This window comes from Oncorhynchus mykiss, chromosome 7 (assembly GCF_013265735.2).
Source record: "Oncorhynchus mykiss isolate Arlee chromosome 7, USDA_OmykA_1.1, whole genome shotgun sequence".
Classification (NCBI taxonomy): Eukaryota; Metazoa; Chordata; class Actinopteri; order Salmoniformes; family Salmonidae; genus Oncorhynchus; species Oncorhynchus mykiss.
The window spans coordinates 62,857,742-62,871,417 of NC_048571.1; the positions used below are offsets into that span (position 1 = coordinate 62,857,742).

Below are 13,676 nucleotides of genomic sequence, written 5' to 3' on the forward strand. Positions count from 1 at the left end.
TTTGCGGCCGGAGTCCGCACCTTTGGGGGGGGGGTACTGTCACGTTCTGACCTCTATTTCCGTTGTTTTTGTATTTATTTAGTATGGTCAGGGCGTGAGTTGGGTGGGTAGTCTATGTTTGTTTTTCTATGTTTTGGGGCAGTTCTATGTTTTCGGCCTAGTATGGTTCTCAATCAGAGGCAGGTGTCATTAGTTGTCTCTGATTGAGAATCATACTTAGGTAGCCTGGGTTTCACTGTGTGTTTGTGGGTGATTGTTCCTGTCTTTGTGTAGTGTTCACCAGATAGGCTGTATTAGGTTTCACGTTCCGTTTGTTGTTTTCGTATTCATTTAGTTATTTCATGTATCGTCAATTATTGATTAAAGAACATGAGTAATCACCACGCTGCATTTCGGTCCTCTCTTTCAACAAACGAAGAACGCCGTTACAGAAACTGCTTTGAAGCCTGTACAGATAGGTGACTGCCCCAGAGTTAAATCATTGAGCAGTGTTGACACCACTCTACAGCAGACAGCCAAGCCATTCTCCCTGCAGTAGTCCAGGTCATTTAGGCTTTGTGGTGGAACACTCAAGATGGAGTACACAAGAGGGAATCAGTATGATAAAGGTTCACACACACACACACATACAGTACCAGTCAAAAGTTTGGACACGCCTACTCATTCAAGGATTTTTCTTTATTTTTACTATTTTCTATATTTCAGAATAATAATGAATATATTAAAAAATGAAATAACATGTATGGAATCACGTAGTAACCAAAAAAGTGTTAAACAAATCAAAATACATTTGAAATTCTTCAAAGTAGCCACCCTTTAACTTCACCTGGAATGCTTTTCCAACAGTCTTGAAGGAGTTCCCACATATGCTGAGCACTTGTTGGCTGCTTTTCCTTCACTCTGCGGTCCAACTCATCCCAAACCATCTCAATAGGGCTGAGGTCAGCTGATAGTGGAGGCCAGGTCATCTGATGCAGCACACCATCACTCTCCTTCTTGGTCAAATAGCCCTTACACAGCCTGGAGGTGTGTTGGGTCATTGTCCTGTTGAAAAACAAATGATCGTCTCATTAAGCGAAAACCTGATGGGATGGCGAATCGTTGCAGTATGCTGTGGTAGCCATGCTGATTAAATGTGCCTTGAATTCTAAATATTGCCTTGAATTCTAAATAAACAGTGTAACCAGCAAAGCACCATCACACCTCCTCCTCCATGTTTCACTGTGGGAACCACACATGCAGAGATCATCCGTTCAACCAACTCTGCGTCTCACAAAGACACGGCGGTTGGAACCAAAAATCTCAAATTTGGACTCATCAGACAAAATGACAGATTTCCACTGGTCTAATGTCCATTGCTCGTGTTTCTTGGCCCAAACAAGTATCTTATTCTTATTGGTGTCGTTTAATAGTGGTTTCTTTGCAGCAATTTGACCATGAAGGCCCTGATTCACGCAGTCTCCTCTGAACAGTTGATGTTGAGATGTGTCTGTTACTTGAACTCTGTGAAGCATTTATTTGGGCTGCAATATCCTCTGCAGCAGAGGTAACTCTGGGTCTTCCTTTCCTGTGGCGGTCCTCATGAAAGCCAGTTTCATCATAGCGTTTGATGGTTTTTACAACTGCACTTGAAGAAAGTTCTTGAAATGTTCCAGATTGACTGACCTTCATGTCTTAAAGTAAGGATGTCTTGTTTCTCTTTGCTTATTTGAGCTGTTCTTGATGTAATATGGACATAATATGTACATCTCTACAAATGTATTTTGTAGTCATTTAGCACTTCTTTCTATTTCTCTATGAACTAGTTCAGCAGGAACTAGAACTCTCTACCACTCCAGTCCTACTGTTACAGGTACAGGTGTGCAGCACATAGTCAGAACACCCCTGACAGCTCTGCCTCTAACCTAGGGCACTGTGTCTCCCGGGAGCCACCTAGCTAGAAATCGTAACATACATTTTTACAAATTCGTAACGTATGTTTTTCAAATTTGTAACAGAATTCGGGGCTGTAGTGGAGCTGGCCGAGAGTTTCTAGTTTCTTGGTATTCACATCACCAACAACCTATCATGGTCCAAACACACCAGGACAGTTGGGAAGAGGGCACGACAACACATTTTCCAGGTTAAAGAAAGATTATTAAGCTTTGAGACAATTGAGACATGGATTGTGTATATGTGCCATTCAGAATGATTTGGCAAGACAAAAGATTGATGTGAATTCGAATAGGGTATGGCAGTAGGTGCCATGGGCACTGGTTTGTGTGTAACGGGATTCCTCCTGGGAAGGAGAGGCGGACCAAAATGCAGCGTGGTTATAATTCATGGTTCTTTAATAATGAAACTATATATGAATAAACTACAAAACAAGAAACGTGAAGACCCGAAACAGTCCCGTGTGGTACAAACACTGACACAGGAGACAACCACCCACAAAACCCAACACAAAACAGGCTACCTAAATATGGCTCCCAATCAGAGACAATGACTAACACCTGCCTCTGATTGAGAACCATATCAGGCCCAAACACAGAAACAGACAAACAAGACATCCAACATAGAATGCCCACTCAGATCACACCCTGACCAAACAAAACATAGAAACATACAAAGCAAACTATGGTCACGGTGTGACATTGTGTCAAGAATTGCAACTTTGCTGGGTTTTTCCCGCTCAACAGTTTCCTGTGTGTATCAAGAATGGTCCAATACCCAAACAAAGGGCATCCAGCCAACTTGACACAACTGTGGGAAGAATTGAAGTGAACCCCTTTTTGGTGTAGATTATGAAAGTATCTATTTCATAGCTCTCTGTTTCCTGCAGGTGATGTCATTTCCTGCTAATGGCTATGGCATGTACAACATGGTGGGGAAGGCATGGGAGTGGACATCTGACTGGTGGACTGTTCACCACACTAAGGACGATAATACACAAACACATTTATTTTATGTGGCACTTATATCTGTGAGGATTTCCTCTTCTTCATATTCTGATATTTTCTCTCCTCTCTTTTACAGACAGGACCACCATCAGGCAGAGACCAAGTGAAGAAAGGAGGCTCCTACATGTCTCATAAGGTAACCAAGACAACCATTAACTAAAGGGTTATAACTATACCACGGCCAATACTGATACAGATGTGTAGTGTCAGAATAGCAGCGAACACCAAGGAAAGGCAGTGCTTTAGCTTAGTGCAGTGTAGACCAGTACAGTAGACCTTTCTGTATGGAGGGGCCTGTTGTCTCTGTGTGGGTGATTCAGAGACCGGCTAGGCTCTGGTGTGTATTTGACTTCTATGCCCATGTAGACTAGCCTGACTCAGCTACCAAAGCTAGAGGGAGAGTCTTTCATCTTGACTAACACAATGTATTGTTGTAATTGGTAATGCAAGGGAGCTGCAAAAACACTCAAACTGGACAGTTTTATCTCCATCTGTACATTCAAAGACTCAATCATGGACACTCTTACTGAAACTCGTGACTGCTTCGTGTGATGTTTTGTTGTCTCTACTTCTTAGCCCTTCATGCTGTTGTCTGTGCCTAACAATGTTTGTCCTGTGTTGTCCTGCTGCCATGCTGTGTTGCTACCATGTGATTTGTTGTTGTGTTCTCTTATGTCTCTCTTTATGGAGTGTTGTGTTGTCTCTCTTGTCGTGATGTGTGTTTTGTCCTACTTGTTTTTTACATTTATTTTTATCCCAGCCCCCATCCCCACAGGATGCCTTTTGCCTCTTGTTATGCCATCATTGTAAATAAGAATTTGTTATTAATTGACTTGCCTAGTTAAATAAAAAGTTGCTAGGCTATCTTCCACAGTATACTGAGCTGTTAGCCCCGTCTCCTCGGAGAAGCAACTGTTGACACAACCAGTCTGCCCACGAGCTCTGGTTGCCAATTCCAGGTCTGTGCTCAGGACTCGTTTTGCATGCTGTCCATCGCATCAATGGACAGCATGCAAAACGAGTCCTGAGCACAGAGCTGGAATTGTTTCATCTGAAGGAGTCTTGTGAAAGAGGAAAGGAATTCATTTAAATAGCCTTTATGAATCTAAAACACACGTTGGCCTTGTTTGAATTCTTACTTACTTTCAATACTTATACTTGAGTAATAAAGCAATTATACGAGAGGGCGTGGTTTACGTTTATTAATTTTTTTCAGGGCTGTGCTGCAGTTGTAGATATGAGGCATATCTGATCTATCCAGTTGTTGGATCAGTGAGTAGTACTTCCAGGGAGCATGGAACTAAGGGTGCATTTAGAAAAACATTTTAAACAGGGCCTTAGATTAAATCGCTGTAACTTACATGCAAATGTCTGCTTTTCTTTTTCTCTCTCTACCACTCCAGTCCTACTGTTACAGGTACAGGTGTGCAGCACGTAGTCAGAACACCCCTGACAGCTCTGCCTCTAACCTAGGGTTCCACTGTGTCTCCCGGGAGCCACCTAGCTAGAAATCGTAACATACATTTTTACAAATTCGTAACGTATGTTTTTCAAATTTGTAACAGAATTCGGGGCTGTAGTGGAGCTGGCCGAGAGTTTCTAGTTTCTTGGTATTCACATCACCAACAACCTATCATGGTCCAAACACACCAGGACAGTTGGGAAGAGGGCATGTCTGTGCCTAACAATGTTTGTCCTGTGTTGTGCTGCTGCCATGCTGTGTTGCTACCATGGTTGTGTTGTTGTGTTCTCTTATGTCTCTCTTTATGGAGTGTTGTGGTGTCTCTCTTGTCGTGATGTGTGTTTTGTCCTACTTGTTTTTTACATTTATTTTTTACACACATTTTCCAGGTTAAAGAAGGATTATTAAGCTTTGAGACAATTGAGACATGGATTATGTATATGTGCCATTCAGAATGATTTGGCAAGACAAAAGATTGATGTGAATTCAAATAGGGTATGGCAGTAGGTGCCATGGGCACTGGTTTGTGTGTAACGGGATTCCTCCTGGGAAGGAGAGGCGGACCAAAATGCAGCGTGGTTATAATTCATGGTTCTTTAATAATGAAACTATATATGAATAAACTACAAAACAAGAAACGTGAAGACCCGAAACAGTCCCGTGTGGTACAAACACTGACACAGGAGACAACCACCCACAAAACCCAACACAAAACAGGCTACCTAAATATGGCTCCCAATCAGAGACAATGACTAATACCTGCCTCTGATTGAGAACCATATCAGGCCCAAACACAGAAACAGACAAACAAGACATCCAACATAGAATGCCCACTCAGATCACACCCTGACCAAACAAAACATAGAAACATACAAAGCAAACTATGGTCAGGGTGAGACATTGTGTCAAGAATTGCAACTTTGCTGGGTTTTTCCTGCTCAACAGTTTCCTGTGTGTATCAAGAATGGTCCAATACCCAAACAAAGGGCATCCAGCCAACTTGACACAACTGTGGGAAGAATTGAAGTGAACCCCTTTTTGGTGCAGATTATGAAAGTATCTATTTCATAGCTCTCTGTTTCCTGCAGGTGATGTCATTTCCTGCTAATGGCTATGGCATGTACAACATGGTGGGGAAGGCATGGGAGTGGACATCTGACTGGTGGACTGTTCACCACAATAAGGACGATAATACACAAACACATTTATTTTATGTGGCACTTATATCTGTGAGGATTTCCTCTTCTTCATGTTCTGATATTTTCTCTCCTCTCTTTTACAGACAGGACCACCATCAGGCAGAGACCAAGTGAAGAAAGGAGGCTCCTACATGTCTCATAAGGTAACCAAGACAACCATTAACTAAAGGGTTATAACTATACCACGGCCAATACTGATACAGATGTGTAGTGTCAGAATAGCAGCGAACACCAAGGAAAGGCAGTGCTTTAGCTTAGTGCAGTGTAGACCAGTACAGTAGACCTTTCTGTATGGAGGGGCCTGTTGTCTCTGTGTGGGTGGTTCAGAGACCGGCTAGGCTCTGGTGTGTATTTGACTTCTATGCCCATGTAGACTAGCCTGACTCAGCTACCAAAGCTAGAGGGAGAGTCTTTCATCTTGACTAACACAATGTATTGTTGTAATTGGTAATGCAAGGGAGCTGCAAAAACACTCAAACTGGACAGTTTTATCTCCATCTGTACATTCAAAAACTCAATCATGGACACTCTTACTGAAACTCGTGACTGCTTCGTGTGATGTTTTGTTGTCTCTACTTCTTAGCCCTTCATGCTGTTGTCTGTGCCTAACAATGTTTGTCCTGTGTTGTGCTGCTGCCATGCTGTGTTGCTACCATGGTTGTGTTGTTGTTGTGTTCTCTTATGTCTCTCTTTATGGAGTGTTGTGGTGTCTCTCTTGTCGTGATGTGTGTTTTGTCCTACTTGTTTTTTACATTTATTTTTAGGCTATCTTCCACAGTATACTGAGCTGTTAGCTCTTAGCCCCATCCCCACAGGAGGCCTTTTGCCTCTTGTTATGCCATCGTTGTAAATAACAATTTGTTCTTAATTGACTTGCCTAGTTAAATAAAAAAGTTGCTAGGCTATCTTCCACAGTATACTGAGCTGTTAGCCCCGCCTCCTCGGAGAAGCAACTGGTGACACAACCAGTCTGCCCACGAGCTCTGGTTGCCTTGGTGATGCAATGGACAGCATGCAAAACGAGTCCTGAGCACAGAGCTGGAATTGTTTCATCTGAAGGAGTCTTGTGAAGAAGGAAAGGAATTCATTTAAATAGCCTTTATGAATCTAAAACACACGTCGGCCTTGTTTGAAATCTTACTTACTTTCAATACTTATACTTGAGTAATAAAGCAATTATACGAGAGGGCGTGGTTTACGTTTATTCATTTTTTTCAGGGCTGTGCTGCAGTTGTAGATACGAGGCATATCTGATCTATCCAGTTGTTGGATCAGTGAGTAGTACTTCCAGGGAGCATGGAACTAAGGGTGCATTTAGAAAAACATTTTAAACAGGGCCTTAGATTAAATCGCTGTAATTTACATGCAAATGTCTGCTTTTCTTTTTCTCTCTCTACCACTCCAGTCCTACTGTTACAGGTACAGGTGTGCAGCACGTAGTCAGAACACCCCTGACAGCTCTGCCTCTAACCTAGGGTTCCACTGTGTCTCCCGGGAGCCACCTAGCTAGAAATTGTAACATATGTTTGCAAATTCGTAACATATTGTATGTTTTTCAAATTTGTAACAGAATTCGGGGCTGTAGTGGAGCGGGCCAAGAGTTTCAAGTTTCTTGGTATTCACATCACCAACAAACTGTCATGGTCCAAACACACCAAGACAGTCGTGAAGAGGGCACGACAACACCTATTCCCCCTCAGGAGACTGAAAAGATTTGGTATGGGTCCTCAGAACCCCATAAAGTTCTACAGCTGCACCATCGAGAGCATCCTGACCGGTTGCATCACCGCCTGGTATGGCAACTGCTCGGCATCCGACCGTACGGCGCTACAGAGTGTAGTGCGTACCCAGTACATCTCTAAGCTTCCTGCAATTCAGGATCTTTATAATAGGCTGTGTCAGAGGAAAGCCCCAAAAATTGTCAAAGACTACAGTCACCCAAGTCATAGACTGTTCTCTCTGCTACCGCACGGCAAGCGGACCAAACGGCTCCTTAACAGCTTCTACCCCCAAGCCATAAGACTGCTGAACAATTCATATTTATATTGACCTCCCCCATTTGTTTTGCACACTTCTGTTATGTGCTATTTATTATTTATGCATAGTCACTTCACCCCTACCTACATGTACAAATGACCTCAACTAACCTGTACCCCCTATATATAGCCTCGTTATTTTAATTTTATTGTGTTACTTTAGTTTATTTGGTAAATACTTTAACTATTTCTGAACTGCACTGTTGGTTAAGGGCTTGTAAGCATTTCACGGTAATGTCTACACTTGTTGTATTTGGCGCATTTGACAAATAAAGTTTGATTTGAACTAATGAATCCTTGTGGAATCTGAAAATACATATCCCGAAAGCATAATTGTGTACTATGTGCACATGCTAACAAAAAGGAACGAAGTGGCTAGCTAGCTAAGTGTGTCGTTGTTTCGTTCTATTGTCCGTGCAATAGGCCATCATTGATTTTGGCCCAATAGGCCTGACATGACCTCTTTCAAGGAGCTTTCCGTGTTTATATGGTTATTTTGCCTAAAAACCTTTAGGCCTACCTATGGAAAAACAAAAAACAACTCTGCATCCCTGCCAATGTAAGGGGTGCGTACTGGCGGCAGAGAAGTCAGACGCAGGAGAGCAAAAACTGTTTCCAAACGGCGCAGTTTAATAACAAAAAAAAACAGGAAAACAGAACAATCAAATAATGGGTACATAAACCGACGCACACCAGGACAGACGTGCACAAGCACTTACAATAAACAATCACCGACAAGGACTTGAGCGGGAACAGACATGTAATTGATGGGATTGGAACCAGGTGTGATGGAAGACCAGACAAAACCAAAGGAAAATGAAAAGAGGATCAGCGATGACCGCTGAACGCCGCCCGAACTTGGAAAGGGACCAACTTCATCCTATATGCGCAATTTGTAGACTATAATGATTTAATAGAACAAAATGTTGTTTAAATACTGAGCGCTTAATGTTCCTGCCAGCCTATTGTGTTGCAATCGCAAATGCTTCAAAATGTATTTCTTTGTAGGCTAATATACAGTGCCTTGCAAAAGTATTCACCCCCCATTGGCATTTTACCTATTTTGTTGCGTTACAACCTGTAATTTAAATATTTGGATTTCATGTAATGGACATAAACAAAATAGTCCAAATTGGTGAAGTGAAATTTTAAAAAATTACTTGTTTAAAAAAATTATAAAAAATATCTAAACGGAAAAGTGGTGTGTGCATATGTATTCACGCCTTTTGCTATGAAGCCCCTAAATAAGATCTGGTGCAACCAATTACCTTCAGAAGTCACATAATTAATTAAATAAAGTCCATCTGTGTGCAATCTGTGTCACGTGACCTGTCACATGATCTCATATACAGTGGGGAGAACAAGTATTTGATACACTGACGATTTTGCAGGTTTTCCTACTTACAAAGCATGTCTGTAATTTTTTTTATCATAGGTACACTTCAACTGTGAGAGACGGAATCTAAAACAAAAATCCAGAAAATCACATTGTATGATTTTTAAGTAATTGATTTGCATTTTATCGCATGACATAAGTATTTGATACATCAGAAAAGCAGAACTTAATATTTGGTACAGAAACCTTTGTTTAAAATGACAGAGATCATACGTTTCCTGTAGTTCTTGACCAGGTTTGCACACACTGCAGCAGGGATTTTGGCACACTCCTCCATACAGACCTTCTCCAGATCCTTCAGGTTTCGGGGCTGTCACTGGGCAATACAGACTTTCAGCTCCCTAAAAAGATTTTCTATTGGGTTCAGGTCTGGAGACTGGCTAGGCCACTCCAGGACCTTGAGATGCTTCTTACGGAGCCACTCCTTAGTTGCCCTGGCTGTGTGTTTCGGGTCATTGTCATGCTGGAAGACCTAGCCACGACCCATCTTAAATGCTCTTACTGAGGGAAGGAGGTTGTTGGCCAAGATCTCGCGATACATGGCCCCATCCATCCTCCCCTCAATACGGTGCAGTTGTCCTGTCCCCTTTGCAGAAAATCATCCCCAAGAATGATGTTTCCACCTCCATGCTTCACGGTTGGGATGGTGTTCTTGGGGTTGCACTCATCCTTCTTCCTCCAAACACGACGAGTGGAGTTTAGACCAAAAAGCTATATTTTTGTCTCATCAGACCACATGACCTTCTCCCATTCCTCCTCTGGATCATCCAGATGGTCATTGGCAAACTTCAGACGTGCCTGGACATTCGCTGGCTTGAGCAGGCGGACCTTGCGTGCGCTGCAGGATTTTAATCCATGATGGCGTAGTGTATTAGTAATGGTTTTCTTTGAGACAGTGGTCGCAGCTCTCTTCAGGTCATTGACCAGGTCCTGCCATGTAGTTCTGGGCTGATCCCTCACCTCCCTCATGATAATTGATGCCCCACGAGGTGAGATCTTGCATGGAGCCCCAGACCGAGGGTGATTGACCATCATCTTGAACGTCTTCCATTTTCTAATAATTGCACCAACAGTTGTTGCCTTCTCACCAAGCTGCTTGCCTATTGTCCTGTAGCCCATCCCAGCCTTGTGCAGGTCTACAATTTTGTCCCTGATGTTCTTACACAGCTGGAGAGGTTGGTGTCTGTTTGATTGAATATGTGTACAGGTGTCTTTCATACAGGTAATGAGTTCAAACAGGTTCAGTTAATACAGGTAATGAGTGGAGAACAGGAGGGCTTCTTAAAGAAAAACTAACAGGTCTGTGAGAGACAGAATTCTTACTGGTTGGTAGGTGATCAAATACTTATGTCATGCAATAAAATGCTAATTAATTATTTAAAAATCATACAATGGGATTTTCTGGATTTTTGTTTTAGATTCCGTGTACCTATGATAAAAATGACAGACCTCTACATACTTTGTAAGTAGGAAAACCTGCAAAATTGGCATTGTATCAAATACTTGTTCTCCCCACTGTATATACACCTGTTCTGAAAGACCCCAGAGTCTGCAACACCACTAAGCAAGGGGCACCACCAAGCAAGCGGCATCATGAAGACCAAGAAGCTCTCTAAACAGGTCAGGGACAAAGTTGTGGAGAAGTACAGATCAGGGTTGGTTTATAAAAAAAGCAGAAACTTTGAACATCCCACTGAGCACCATTAAGTCCATTATTAAAAAATGGAAAGAATATGACACCACAACCAACCTGCCAAGAGAGGATCGCCCACCAAAACTCACAGACCAGGCAATGAGGGCATTAATCAGAGAGGCAACAAAGAGACCAAAGATAACCCTGAAGGAGCTGCAAAGCTCCACAGAGGAGTCTGGAGTATCTGTCCATAGGACCACTTTAAGCCGTTCACTCCACAGAGCTGGGCTTTACGGAAGAGTGGTCAGAAAAAAAGCCATTGCTTATAGAAAGAAATAAGCGAACATGTTTGGTGTTCGCCAAAAGGCACGTGGGAGACTTCCCAAACATATGGAAGAAGGTACTCTGGTCAGATAAGACAAACAATGAGCTTTTTGGCCATCAAGGAAAACGCTATGTCTGATGCAAACTCAACACCTCTCATCACCCTGAGAACATCAGATGTTGTTCATCTGCAGGGGCTGGGAAACTGGTCAGAATTGAAGGAATGATGGGTGGTGCTAAATACAGGGAAATTCTTCAGGGAAACCTGTTTCAGTCTTCCAGAGATTTGAGACTGAGACGGAGGTTCACCTTCCAGCAGGACAATGACCCTAAGCATACTGCTAAAGCAACACTCGAGCGGTTTAAGGGGAAACATTTAAATGTCTTGGAATGGCCTCGTCAAAGCCCAGACCTCAATCCAATTGAGAATCTGTGGTATGACTTAAAGATTGCTGTACACCAGCGGAACCCATCCAAGTTGAAGGAGCTGGAGCAGTTTTGCCTTGAAGAATGGGAAGAAATCCATGTGGCTAGATGTGCCAAGCTTATAGAGACATACCCCAAGAGACTTGCAGCTGTAATTGCTGAAAAAGGTGGTTCTACAAAGTATTGACTTGGGGGGGTGAATAGTTATGCACGCTATGCAAGTTTTCTGTTTTTTTTTTGTCTTATTTCTTGTTTGTTTCACAATAAAAAATATGTTGCATCTTCAAAGTGGTAGGCATGTTGTGTAAATCAAATGATACAACCCCCCACAAAAAAATATATTTTAATTCCTGGTTGTAAGGCAACAAAATAGGAAAAATGCCAAGGGGGTGAATACTTTCGCAAGCCACTATAAATGTAAAACATACAGGGTCTGTATAGGTTCAGAACTTTTGTGAAATAGCAGCTACAAATATATGGCAAATAGATATACATATAGAGTAGGGCAAAAAAGTATTTAGTCAGCCACCAATTGTGCAAGTTCTCCCACTTAAAAATATGAGAGGTCTGTAATTTTCATCATAGGTACACTTCAACTATGACAGCCAAAATTAGAAAAAAAATCCAGAAAATCACATTGTAGGATTTTTTATGAATTTATTTGCAAATTGTGGTGGAAAATAAGTATTTGGTCACTTACAAACAAGCAAGATTTCTGGCTCTCACAGACCTGTAACAACTTCTTTAAGAGGCTCCTCTGTCCTCCACTCATTACCTGTATTAATGGCACTTGTTTGAACTTGTTATCAGTACAAAAGACACCTGTCCACAACCTCAAACAGTCACACTCCAAACTCCACTATGGCCAAGACCAAAGAGCTGTCAAAGGACACCAGAAACAAAATTGTAGACCTGCACCAGGCTGGGAAGACTGAATATGCAATAGGTAAGCAGCTTGGTTTGAAGAAATCAACTGTGGGAGCAATTATTAGGACATGGAAGACATACAAGACCACTGATAATCTCCCTCGATCTGGGGCTCCACGCAAGATCTCACCCCGTGGGGTCAAAATGATCACAAGAACGGTGAGCAAAAATCCCAGAACCACACGGGGGGACCTAGTGAATGACCTGCAGAGAGTTGGGACCAAAGTAACAAAGCCTACCATCAGTAACACACTACGCCGCCAGGGACTCAAATCCTGCAGTGCCAGACGTGTCCCCCTGCTTAAGCCAGTACATGTCCAGGCCCGGCTGAAGTTTGCTAGAGAACAATTGGATGATCCAGAAGAAGATTGGGAGAATGTCATATGGTCAGATGAAACCAAAATATAACTTTTTGGTAAAAACCTCAACTCGTTGTGTTTGGAGGACAAAGAATGCTGAGTTGCATCCAAAGAACACCATACCTACTGTGAATCATGGGGTTGGAAACATCATGCTTTGGGCCTGTTTTTCTGCAAAGGGACCAGGACGACTGATCTGTGTAAAGAAAGAATGAATGGGGCCATGTATCGTGAGATTTTGAGTGAAAACCTCCTTCCATCAGCAAGGGCATTGAAGATGAAACGTGGCTGGGTCTTTCAGCATGACAATGATCCCAAACACACCACACGGGCAACGAAGGAGTGGCTTCGTAAGAAGCATTTCAAGGTCCTGGAGTGGCCTAGCCAGTCTCCAGATCTCAACCCCATATGAAATCTTTGGAGGGAGTTGAAAGTCCGTGTTGCTCAGCAACAGCCCCAAAACATCACTGCTCTAGAGGAGATCTGCATGGAGGAATGGTGTCACGGCTTTCTTCCTGGGAAGGAGAGGCGGACCAAAACGAAGCGTTGTTATAGTTCATGGTTCTTTAATAAGAAAACTCAAACATGAACAAACTACAAAACAATAAACGTGAAAACCGTAACAGTCCTAACTGGTGCATAAAACACAAAGACAGGAAACAATCACCCACAAAATACCCAAAGAATATGGCTGCCTAAATATGGTTCCCAATCAGAGACAACAATAAACACCTGCCTCTGATTGAGAACCAATCTAGGCAACCATAGACTTACCTAGACACCTAAACTGAACACAACCCAATAAATCTACAAAAACCCCTAGACAAGACAAAACACATAAATCACCCATATCACACCCTGGCCTAACCAAAATAATAAAGAAAACATAGATAACTAAGGTCAGGGAGTTACAGTAACCCCCCCCCCCCCCCCCCCCCCCCCAAAGGTGCGGAGTCCCGGCCTGGCTGGCGGCTC

At 42.5% G+C, this 13,676-nt stretch overlaps 1 long non-coding RNA gene across 1 annotated transcript; it reads left to right on the plus strand.

The window, feature by feature from the left end:
* Positions 1 to 2,807: 2,807 nt before the first annotated feature.
* Positions 2,808 to 7,229, plus strand: LOC110528184. The gene is made up of 3 exons (XR_005052713.1): positions 2,808 to 3,075; positions 5,490 to 5,743; positions 7,171 to 7,229. It is a non-coding gene; the product is annotated as an uncharacterized LOC110528184 (long non-coding RNA).
* The last annotated feature ends 6,447 nt before the right edge of the window (positions 7,230 to 13,676 follow it).